We start from the raw sequence: 10932 nt of genomic DNA on the forward strand, positions 1-10932 counted from the left end.
AAATTTAAAACTTTTTCCTAATTTTTATCTTATTTTATATAGATTTTACTAAGCTACAAGATGCTTTTTAAAGATTTTCAGAGTTCAAAATAATTTTTGAGATATAGCCAGTCAAAGTCGGAGGCAACAATAGGAATCTTATGGGAGGTGCAAACTAAAACACCAAATAACTAAAGATCACTAAAAATCTATCTCCTATGTTTTTTGAGATATATACCTCAAATATTTAAGACATTTTCCTTGCAATATTTAGAAGATTCTGTTGGAAAGAATTTTTAAAAGACTAAAAAATAAAAATTTTATAGCATAAAAACAAAAAAAATGTTTTTTTTGTTCATTTTTAATATTAAATTTTTATTTTTTATTTTTTTCTAAACTATTTCTGACAGAATTTTCTAAATATATCACGGAACATTTCATGAAAGTTTGAGGTAGTTATCTCAAAAAACATGGGAGGAGATAGATTTTTAGTGAAATAGTCTATTTTCAACGTTTTAGTTTGCCCCTTCCATAAGGAACATATTGTCAACTGCAACTTTGACCAGCAATCTCAAAAAAAATTTGAATTTTTAAATCTGTAAAAAGCATCTTGTAACTTAGTAAAAACTATATTAAATAAGATCAAATTTTAAAAAACGTGTTTTAACCCACCCACCCCCCTATGCCCTTAAAATATGAAACAAAAGCAGGATTGCCACACACTCAGGATACTCAAGATAATTCAAAATGATTTGATTTTTTTAAAAACTGAGGCTGACTGAGGATAGTTTTTGTTTTATTTTTGCTATAGATAATAAAAGATTTTTGTACAATTTTAAGACATTTATTTTAAATTTTGAAGATTGATGAATAAATTTTGAAGATGATTTAGTTGTTAATGTTGCAATAACCAATTTAGTTATTGTTATTTTATAACCAATTTAGTTAAAAAACTATTTTTTTTTTAAATTTTAAAAAGTTAAAGAAAGAGTTTTTTTAAGAATTAAAAAACTCAGGATGACTCAAAACATTTTTTTGGCTATAAGAGTGGAAAAACAAGTCAGTTTAAAAATTGAGTAAGAATTAAAGAATTTAAAAGGAAAAGTTGAACATTAAATAAAACAATAGTACTTTTCAACTTATTGAAATTGAAATAGTAATTTGTAAAAATTAAGTATATTCATAGCTATAGAATGACTAAAATTATTTTACACATTCAGTTTCAAAATAGCATGCAATTTTAAGGTCTTATTTTTAGATATTTGTTTTTTTTGGATAAAAAATATGCATTTGAAACCAATGTAAAACTTGTTTAGTTTCAAATAAAGGTTTAGTCTGTCTTGTAGATATTTGTTGTTGTTAAATTTCTATATTTTATTTGCTCAACTAAATTACTATTGTATTATATTTTAGAATACATTCAAAAATTAATGCTCCCAAGACTAAACTTTGTGGTTCCAAGACTCACAAATTAAATCATACCTTAAATTAAAAGTCACAATTTTGTTTATTCAGTTTATGGTACAAAAATAAACTTAACAAATGAACAAAGACAGCTTTATAATTTTATTTAAAAGAAATACCACTAGGTTGCAGCATCCTTGACCTTTTTAAAGTTTAAAAAAGTTCAGGATAGTTTGGGTATGTTTCCTTGATAGCAAGCTAGGTTTTTTTAATTGAAAAATAGTTTTTATTGGATAAGAAGTTTTAAAGTTAGTATTATAAAGTTGATAAATATAGGTATTAAAACTTGGGGCCAAAGCAAAAGGGAGTAGATCACTTTTTTTAAACTTTATGTAAAAATAAATATTTAAGTTAGCATTTTACTTTTTAACTTTTTAACATTTACTTAAATTTAAAAATATTTAGACTAATGCGATCAAAATAGAGAGTTTTGTAGGTTCCTTATGGAAAGTGTAAACTAAAATTAAAAAAAAATGTTCATTTAAAATCTATAATTTTCTACAATAGTATAGCAATCTTGAAAAAAAACTTTTTCATTTTAATCTTTATGAATTTTATGAAAACAAGTTAGAAAGAGTTAACTTTTTTACTACAGGGTTGTCTTAAAACCTGGAATCCTGGAAAAACCAGTAATTTCAAAATTTTTGAACAAAAAGCTTTAAAATTTTGAACAAAAATCACTAAAAAATTGGAATTTTAAAGTAAATTACTAAAAACCTAAAATTTCAACAGTTTTTATATGTAAATTTGTGAAATTTTGACTTACCACAAAAATTCAATCATTTAGATAAAAATATTTTATCAACATAAATTTTTTTTTATTAAAAAACATATATAAGGTAGCATTACTGTATCTTTCCAATGTTGTTATACTACTTAATACAGTTTTTTACCTTCAATTTACTCTAAAATTAAAAATAGACCAAACATGTGCACATTCAAAAACCTAGAAGAAATTCAGAAAACCTGAAAGAAAATTCTCAAAAACCAGTGGCAACCTTGTTACTATAATTCATACTTATTCAAAAATAAGTAAAAAAATATGATTTTATAGTTTATTGGTCTTAAAATTAAAGTATTCAATTTTAAAAAAGACTAAAATAAGTTTTGCCAAGTATTCCCCTAAAAGTTTAAGGGCTCTAGCTCAAAAAAAAAGTTTATAGTGAATTTATGGCTGAGAAAGTTAACAATAGTTGGCCCATCTGTTTATGTCAGAAAAATTTTACAAAAGTTAGTTAAGAAAGTCAGTTGAAATTTTTATTTAATAAGAACTTTTTATAATTCACATTTTAGACTTTAACTTAAAAGCAGTATAAATTTTTGTATGAAAAATGTCCTTTATTAAAATTGCTACTGTGCAAACTTGCACTTATATCATTAAAAAGAAGTGAATTGAAACTGTATTAAAGTTTAGTTTTACATGCAAATATATGAAATTGTAATAAACTCAGTCACTGTAATCACTGCTACTCAGGATAACTCAAGCTGTTTTTAAATTTTCATTTAAAAAATTTAGCATATTGAACATATATTTTTGAAAACTAAGTCTTAGTTAGGACTATTTTTTTTCAAACTCAAAATAGTTCAAAAATAACTCTAGAACTTGAATGAGATTAAGTTCTTCATATTTCAATATTTTACTATTTTAAATAATTATATATGTAAACATCAAATAAAGAAGCATATATATAAAGCTTTTCTTATTATTATTATGAAGAAAAATAAATATGAGCTTAAAGTAGTTTACACATAAGATGAAAAACTTTTTAAAGAATTAAAAAAAATCTTAGGATGTGTTTAAAGGTAGTTTTTTTGGGGTAGCTGTCAAATTTGCCCAAGCATACTCAATTGCACAAGGGTTCAAATTTGCACAAGGGCACTAAGTTGCACAAGGGTTCAAATTTGCACAAGGGTTCAAATTTGCACAAGGGTTCAAATTTGCACAAGGGATCAAATTTGCACCAGGGCACAAAATTGCAGAATAAATTTTGCATAAGGGTATGGGATAAAATTGCATGAAGATAAAATTGCACAAAGACAGTTTTGCATAAAAACAATTTTGCATGGTTTGAATTTATCTTTCTCTAATAATTTATTTTAAAATCTTAAAAATTTATTATTTTCATCACTGTTACCGCTGACCCTTACCCTTGGTTGACAGGTTTTTATTTTTTTAATTCTTTTATTAAAAATTTATTTTTTGGATAGAAATATTTATTAGTTATTTTTTTATTTTTGGTTTTATACAGGGTTGCCACACACTCAGGGAACTCAGGGAATCTCAGGGAATTTTCAAACTGTAGAAAATCTCAGGGAAACTCAGGGAATTTTGGCATTTTTCTTTTAACCCAGGGAAACTCAGGGAAGTTTTGATTTTATCTCTAAATTTCAGGGAAGTTTTTGAAAATCTCAGGAAATTTTTTTCTAGATCTAGAATGAGGTTAAGTTAATCCAGTTTCAATATTTTTTTCATAAGTAGTAATTTTTATTATTTAAGTGGTTATTTAGAATTTTTTTAGCCTTGCGGCTAGTTCTTCAATATTCTTAGTATTAACATTGTAGTTTTTTTAAGTTTAAAATTTATATTTACTTAAGTAAAATCAAACAGTTAAGAGAAATGAAAGTTGTTGTTAACTATTCATTGAAAAGTGCATTCAGAACAGTTGCTAGGAAAGACATTAAAGTCATAATGAAGTTATTATGTATGCATTTAAGTGAGTTCTTCATGTGAAATTATTATTATAGTATAATTAAATTTTGTCAATTAAAATGTCAAACAAATTAATTTCTTTATTCTTTTATGTTGAAAGTTAACTAACAAGTTTACACAAAGTTGTGCAAAAATTTAGTTTTTAATTTTTAATTGGTTTAAACCTTTTAAGATTTAGTTTTTGAAAACAGTTTTTTTCATAAATTTAATGCAGAAGCATACACATACAACCTTCCTTTTATTATTAAAGAAGAAAAATGAGAATGAGGTATTAATAATTTGTGTTAGAAGAGAAAATTTTTTTTTTAAGATTTGAAAAATACTCAGGGAAACTCAGGGAAATTTAAGGTTACTCAGGGAAATTTTTGGTCACTCAGGGAAGATTTTTTGGCTCAAAGAGTGGCAACCCTGTTTATAATCACTGAACCCCTAACCCTTGCCCTTGGTCATTAACTTTTTTTAAAACTTTATCTTTTAGTTTATTTTTTACTCCCTGTCAAAATTTGTAACTTGTGCAAAATTGACCCTTGGTGCAAAATTGTTTTTGTGCAATTTTGTCCTCTTGTGCAAAAGTATCTTCATGCAATTTTGACTTGTTCCCAGTTTTTTACCAAAATAGTTGCAACTCTGATGACAGTAAAGAAAAAAACATTGATACACTTATAAGCAGTTACAAACATTTTCTACAAGTTGTCAAATAATCAGTTTAAATGTTATCATAAGCATTAGATAATCATAACAAGCGTTAAATAACAATAATAAATAATATACCTTGAAACAATTATTTGTTTTTATTCCAGATTGTTATATAATTAGGCAATACAATGGCAAAAAATGCAGGAGATATGGCCGGAAGAGCCACCAAGATGGCAAAGCAATTAGGAGGTGGGGGAGGCCTTCTTGCTGTGGCAGGAGGTTTGATCTACGGCATCAAGGAGTCACTTTACACCGTTGAGGGTGGTCACAAGGCAGTTATCTTTAGTAGGATAGGAGGGGTTAAGAATGAGACCTACGGGGAAGGATTGCACTTCAGAATCCCCTGGTTTCAGTACCCCATTATATATAACATTCGTTCAAGACCAAACAAAATGGGTAGCCCCACCGGTTCTAAAGATCTTCAGATGGTCAACATCAACCTTCGTGTTCTGACTAGGCCTGACGCCACAAAACTGCCTTACATCACTCAATACTTAGGCGTTGACTACGATGAGAAAGTGCTCCCTTCTATTGTCAATGAAGTTCTTAAGTCGGTGGTCGCAAAGTTCAACGCCAGTCAGCTGATCACTCAGCGTGCTCAAGTGTCACTTCTGGTCAAGAGGGAATTGGAGCAGAGGTGCCTCGATTTCAACATCATCTTGGACGATGTGGCCATCACTGATCTTGCTTTTGGAAGGGAGTACACCGCAGCTGTTGAGAGGAAACAGGTTGCCCAGCAGGAGGCACAGAGAGCTCAGTATTTGGTTGAGTCTGCCAAGCAGGAGAGGCAGCAGAAGATAGTTCAGGCAGAGGGAGAAGCCAAAATCGCCAAGACTGTGGGAGAGGCTATCACCAAGAACCCTGCTTACTTGAAGCTGAGAAGGATCGAAGCAGCAAGAAAAATTGCTGAGACTATGAGCAGGTCGCAGAACAAGATGTACTTGGATGCCAATTCGTTGATGCTCAACATTGCTTATGATGCATACTCAAAGGATGTGCCTGAAGAGCTTCTCCCAGTTGAAGAAGTTGCTGCCCCAGAGGTTGTTGCTGAGGAAGTGCAAGCTGCCTTGTAAATTGAATGATGATCTGAATTCCATTGATGAACTTGAGTTGGATTTGATAAATTGAACTCTCAGCACATTAATTGAATTTTGAACTGAATTGTTGTGTATTATTTTGATTAAATAAAAAGTTTAAGTTGCATTTTACATTAAAAAGTTTTTATGTTTAGGAAATTAATCTTACTAAAGTTATTTTTTGTAAATTAAGAAATTTTATTAGTTGTAAAATAATTTAGATTCAATAACAAACATTCAAGTTGTATCATTTGTTGCAGGTAGTTTTAAAACAATATGTTAAAGTAAACTTCTACATCTCGGAAGAAAAACTGTCCAAGTTTCTGGTTCAGCAACATGAGGATTCAACCCGGGTCTCAGTCTACCTCTGAAGCTGTGGTCTAATCACTAAGTGATAACTTCATGGTAAAACATGGTAACTGTTAGTAGATTTAAGACTGCAGCTTTTTTGGTTATGGCTGACTGATGAGTTTCTAATAAGAATGAAACTCGGGTTCATTAAGCTGAGCTAACTTATGGTAACAATTTAGGCCAAAATAAAACTTGGAATTTGGGAAATTTTGAAAAAAAACCTGAAAAACCTGTAATTTTAACAATTTTCACATGTTCAGTCGTCAAATTTTGATTTGACTCAAAAATTCTATCAAATAAATTAAAAATTTTTGTCATCATTGAAATTTAATCTTTACTAAAAGTTATATTTAAAGTAGTTTTACAGTATCTTTTTTATGATTTTATACTATTTAACACATTTTCTTACCCTAAACTTTACTTAAACTAAAAATAGACCCAAAAATGTGTACTTTTAAAAACCTGGAAGAAATTTGGAAAACCTAAAATTTTTTGAGAAACAAGTGGCAACCCTGTATAGACAAAAAAAATTTCATTATCATTATGAAAATTTTTTTATTATAAAACACCTTTAAAGAAGCTTAAAAAATCTTTTCAATGTTGTTATACTATTTTTATTATTATTATATTGTTTATTGTGCAATGTTGGACTCAGGCATCAAAACCTGAGCCACTTAAACAGGACACACAAAAAGAGAAAAAGAAAATAAACTTATATTCAAAACTTTAAGATAAATTATATATATATATATACAAACATAATTTAAATGAAAAGACAAAGTTAAACACAATATGATAAACAAATGAACTAAATTGAAAATTCAGTTCAAAAAATTCAAATTTATATATTACTTAGTACACACAGTAAAGAAGTTTGTCTAAAATCATGGCTTATAAAACAAAATTCATAACTACAAAATATATAAGTAAACTAATAGTTTGTAGGGGGAGGCGTAGGGAAACGAATATTTTTTCTTTTGTTACAGTGGAAAGTTAGTGAATTTTACTGGTATTTATCTTATTTAAATCAAATCTTTTTAGCTTTAAACGAAATTGTTCTACCCTCTCACAAGATACTATATCCTGAAGTAGTCTGTTCCACATAGCTTTTGCTCTGTGAAAAAATGCGCCTTGCCACTGACTGTTTTGAAAATCATGTTTACATTTTATTTTCAAATTATTTCCTCTTAGTTGATATTTATTTTGGGAAAAACTAAAAAACTGGTTAAAAAAACTTTTATATTTGCCATTGATAATTTTGTAAAGAATTAATAAATCAAATTCCCATCTTCTATATTCCAGTGATTTCAAGCCAAATTTAATCATTCTATCATTATATGACGTGTAAGATATGTTGCAACGACTACAAATATGACGGGTAAAACTCCTTTGCACAGATTCAATTTTGTTAATATCCTTTTTTAAATGGGGTGATCAAATTTGGGTACTAAACTCAAGTTTAGGGCGAACGTATGTTTTAAATAGTTTTGTCAGAATTGAAGCAGAATTAGTTTTAAAACTTTTCAATATTTGATAACATGTAGTTTTTGCAATCTTATATAAATAGTTGATATGTTCATTCCATTTCAAATCTTTGGAAATATAAATTCCTAAATCTTTAAAAACTTTAATTTCTGGTAACTTGATGTTATTGATTAAGAGGTCAGTTGGAGAAGATTCTTTTTTGTTAATGGTTAGAATTTTACATTTGCTAGGATTTAAGTTTAGTTTTCTTGTTTTTAACCATATGTAAATATTATCTAAAGATAGTTGTATTGAAGTATTTGACTGACTAAAGATTTTGGCATCATCTGCAAATAAGCTTAACTCACTTTTAATATCAATGTTTGAACAAATATCATTAATATAGATTAAAAAGAGAAGGGGACCAACTACACCACCTTGTGGTACTCCACTGTAGATTGTTAAAGAGTCAGAAAGCGTATTATTGATGAGTACTCTTTGTGATCTATTATTTAAAAAGTTATCAAACCAATCAATTAAGCTTTCATGTAGCCCATACTGATTTAAAATTTTTAATAATCTTTTGTGTGATACTGAATCAAAGGCTTTTTGAATATCCGTATAAACTACTTTAGTAAATTCATTTTTGAGATAACTAACCAAGAATGTAAGCATGTTAACAGTTAAATGGTTGATGAGCGGTTTGGAACAAAACCAAACTGTTTGTTAGTTAATAATTTGTTTTCAAAGAGGTGATTGAGAATTTTTACAGATACAATATGTTCATAAATTCTTGAAAAGCCACTTGTTAGAGATATTGGTCTGTAATTTAATGCATCGTGTATATTACCTTTCTTGTGCACAGGAATAATAAAAGATGTTTTCCATTGTTTAGGAACATCAGATAGTTCTAGAGAGCAATTAAATATTAATGAAAGTGGAAAAATTATTGATTGTATAACATGCTTGATATAATAGGGTGGAATGTTTTCTGGCGTTCTTATGATTTTATCTTTTAAGTGGTTAATTGAACTTATAATGTCTTCATAGGTTATGAAAAAATTTTGCATCTTACTACAATTCTTTTGGGGTAGCTTAAAAGACTGGTAACTCTCGTCTTTTTTAAAAACTTTCTGAAAATTTATGTTAAAAAGTGTTGCTATTTCAAAATCTGAGGTTACTGTTTTGTTTTTATCATTATCATATAAGAGATGTATGGAATTATTTAACTTAAGTTTAGATTTCACGTAGCTATAAAACTTTTTTAAATTTGGGTTTTTGCAGAATTTGTTTTCATATTCAAAGTTGTATTTTTTAACAGCTAATTGATATTCTTTAGACTTGTTTTTGTATTTTATCAAAAGTGATTTATTTGTCTTAATTTTTTTGTATAGATTCGCTTTTTCTTTTAATAACTTTTTAATATGAGATGGATATTTTTTACTTTTGTTATTTTTTGAAAAAATTGGAACAAAACGTTTGATTGAGATTTGGATTGAGCTAATGAATTGATCGTAGAAATGCTGGAGATTTTCTGAATTTTTAAATAAAGAGGTCCAATTAATTTTTGACAGGAAATCATTGATGCTTTCAAAATCTGCTTTTTTGTAGTCATATGACACTTCTTTAGCAATAGGTATTATTTTGTTTTCAATTTTAATTGTTAGTGAAAGCAAGTTATGATCACAAGTGTTTGTTAATGGAAAATTAGTTGAGTGTGATATGATTCTATCTAGACAAAAATGATTGCAAATTATGAGATCGAGAATGTTACCATTCTTATGGGTTGGATTTTCAATTACTTGGGTTAAAAAAATTGTCTGTACAAAAATTAAGAAAACACTCATGGGGTTTATTGAAATCTGTGCTAGGAATCCTCCAATCTATATTTGGCATATTAAAATCACCAAGAACATAAAAAGAACACTCTTTTGGAAAAACCATTTTAATCATTTTGATTACATTTTGAACAGTCAGTGCGCATCTAGCAGACAGTGGAGGAAGGTAGACACAACAAAATCTTAATTTCATCTTTTTTAAAATTACATCTACACATAGGTATTCAAAATTGATGTTGCTAGTAGAGATAGAATCGTTTTTAACTTTAATAACTTTAAGCGAATTTTTGAAAAGGATAGCAGCACCTCCACCCCTACTAGACCTATCACTTTGGTAAATGTTATAGTTAAAAGGACACACTGTGGCATCGTTGGCCTTATTAGTCAACCATGTTTTAGTCAAAAAAATAAATCAATGTTATTCAAATTTATATAGTTCTCTAATATATAAAATTTATTTAAAACAGATCTTATATTAGTATAACAAACTTTTAAATTGTTGTTGTTACAATTTATATAGGAAAACTTGTTAGTGTTAAAATTAATCCTATCACTTAATAAGTTTATACCCGTTGACTCACGATTTCCTCCACTAATCCCAGATGTCCTGGGAGCGGTAACGAAAGGGCTGTTTTGTCAGTTCAACTATCTTGTTGTTCCTTATAACATATTTTATGTCCAATTTATTCTCATCAGCGATGGCTTGCTTTATTTTAACTTCTTTTCTCAATGTTTTGAAAGCTTCAATTTCCAAGAGAGTTCTATCAGGGTTGATGTAGATTTTTGATTCAATTTCACCATTAAACATTTTCAAATCTCTCAGTCTTAACAGTTTGACAAAGCTTTTTATCCTAAACTTGATTTTAAACTAAAAATAGACCCTTGAAAACATATAGTTTTAAAAACCTGGAAGAAATTTTGAAAACCTTAAAAAATTTTTAAAACCTGGAGAAACTTTCCCAAAAACACAAGGCAAACCTGTTGGAGTTCAAAAAATATTTTTTTCTCTCAAAATTAAACACTGTTTTGTATATTAGGGGTAAATTTGGTAAATACTTTCTGAAAAGGGATAAAACATGAAAAAAGGTTAAGAGCCGCTGACCCGCACAACAAACTCCTGGAGTTTTAAACAATTTTTACATGTTAAGCAGTAAAGTTTCAATTTGACACAAAAAATCTATCATATTGATAAAAAAGTTTTGTAGTCATTAAAACAACCTCCTGAAATTTTAAACAATTTTAACACTTAAAGCAGTAAAATTTTAATTTCAGTTGACTCAAAAAATCTTTCCTATAAAAAAAAAAATTGTAGTCTTTAAATTTTTTTTTTATTAAAAAACATATTTAAAGAAGT

General features: G+C 28.0%; 1 pseudogene; it reads left to right on the forward strand.

Moving 5' to 3' along the window:
• The first annotated feature begins 4957 nt into the window (after window positions 1-4957).
• On the forward strand, window positions 4958-6185 carry LOC145831400 (prohibitin-2 pseudogene; annotated as a pseudogene).
• Window positions 6186-10932: the final 4747 nt, after the last annotated feature.

The sequence above is a fragment of the Thalia democratica genome, chromosome 3 (genome assembly GCF_965202585.1).
Source record: "Thalia democratica chromosome 3, ktThaDemo2.hap1.1, whole genome shotgun sequence".
Taxonomy (NCBI): domain Eukaryota; kingdom Metazoa; phylum Chordata; class Thaliacea; order Salpida; family Salpidae; genus Thalia; species Thalia democratica.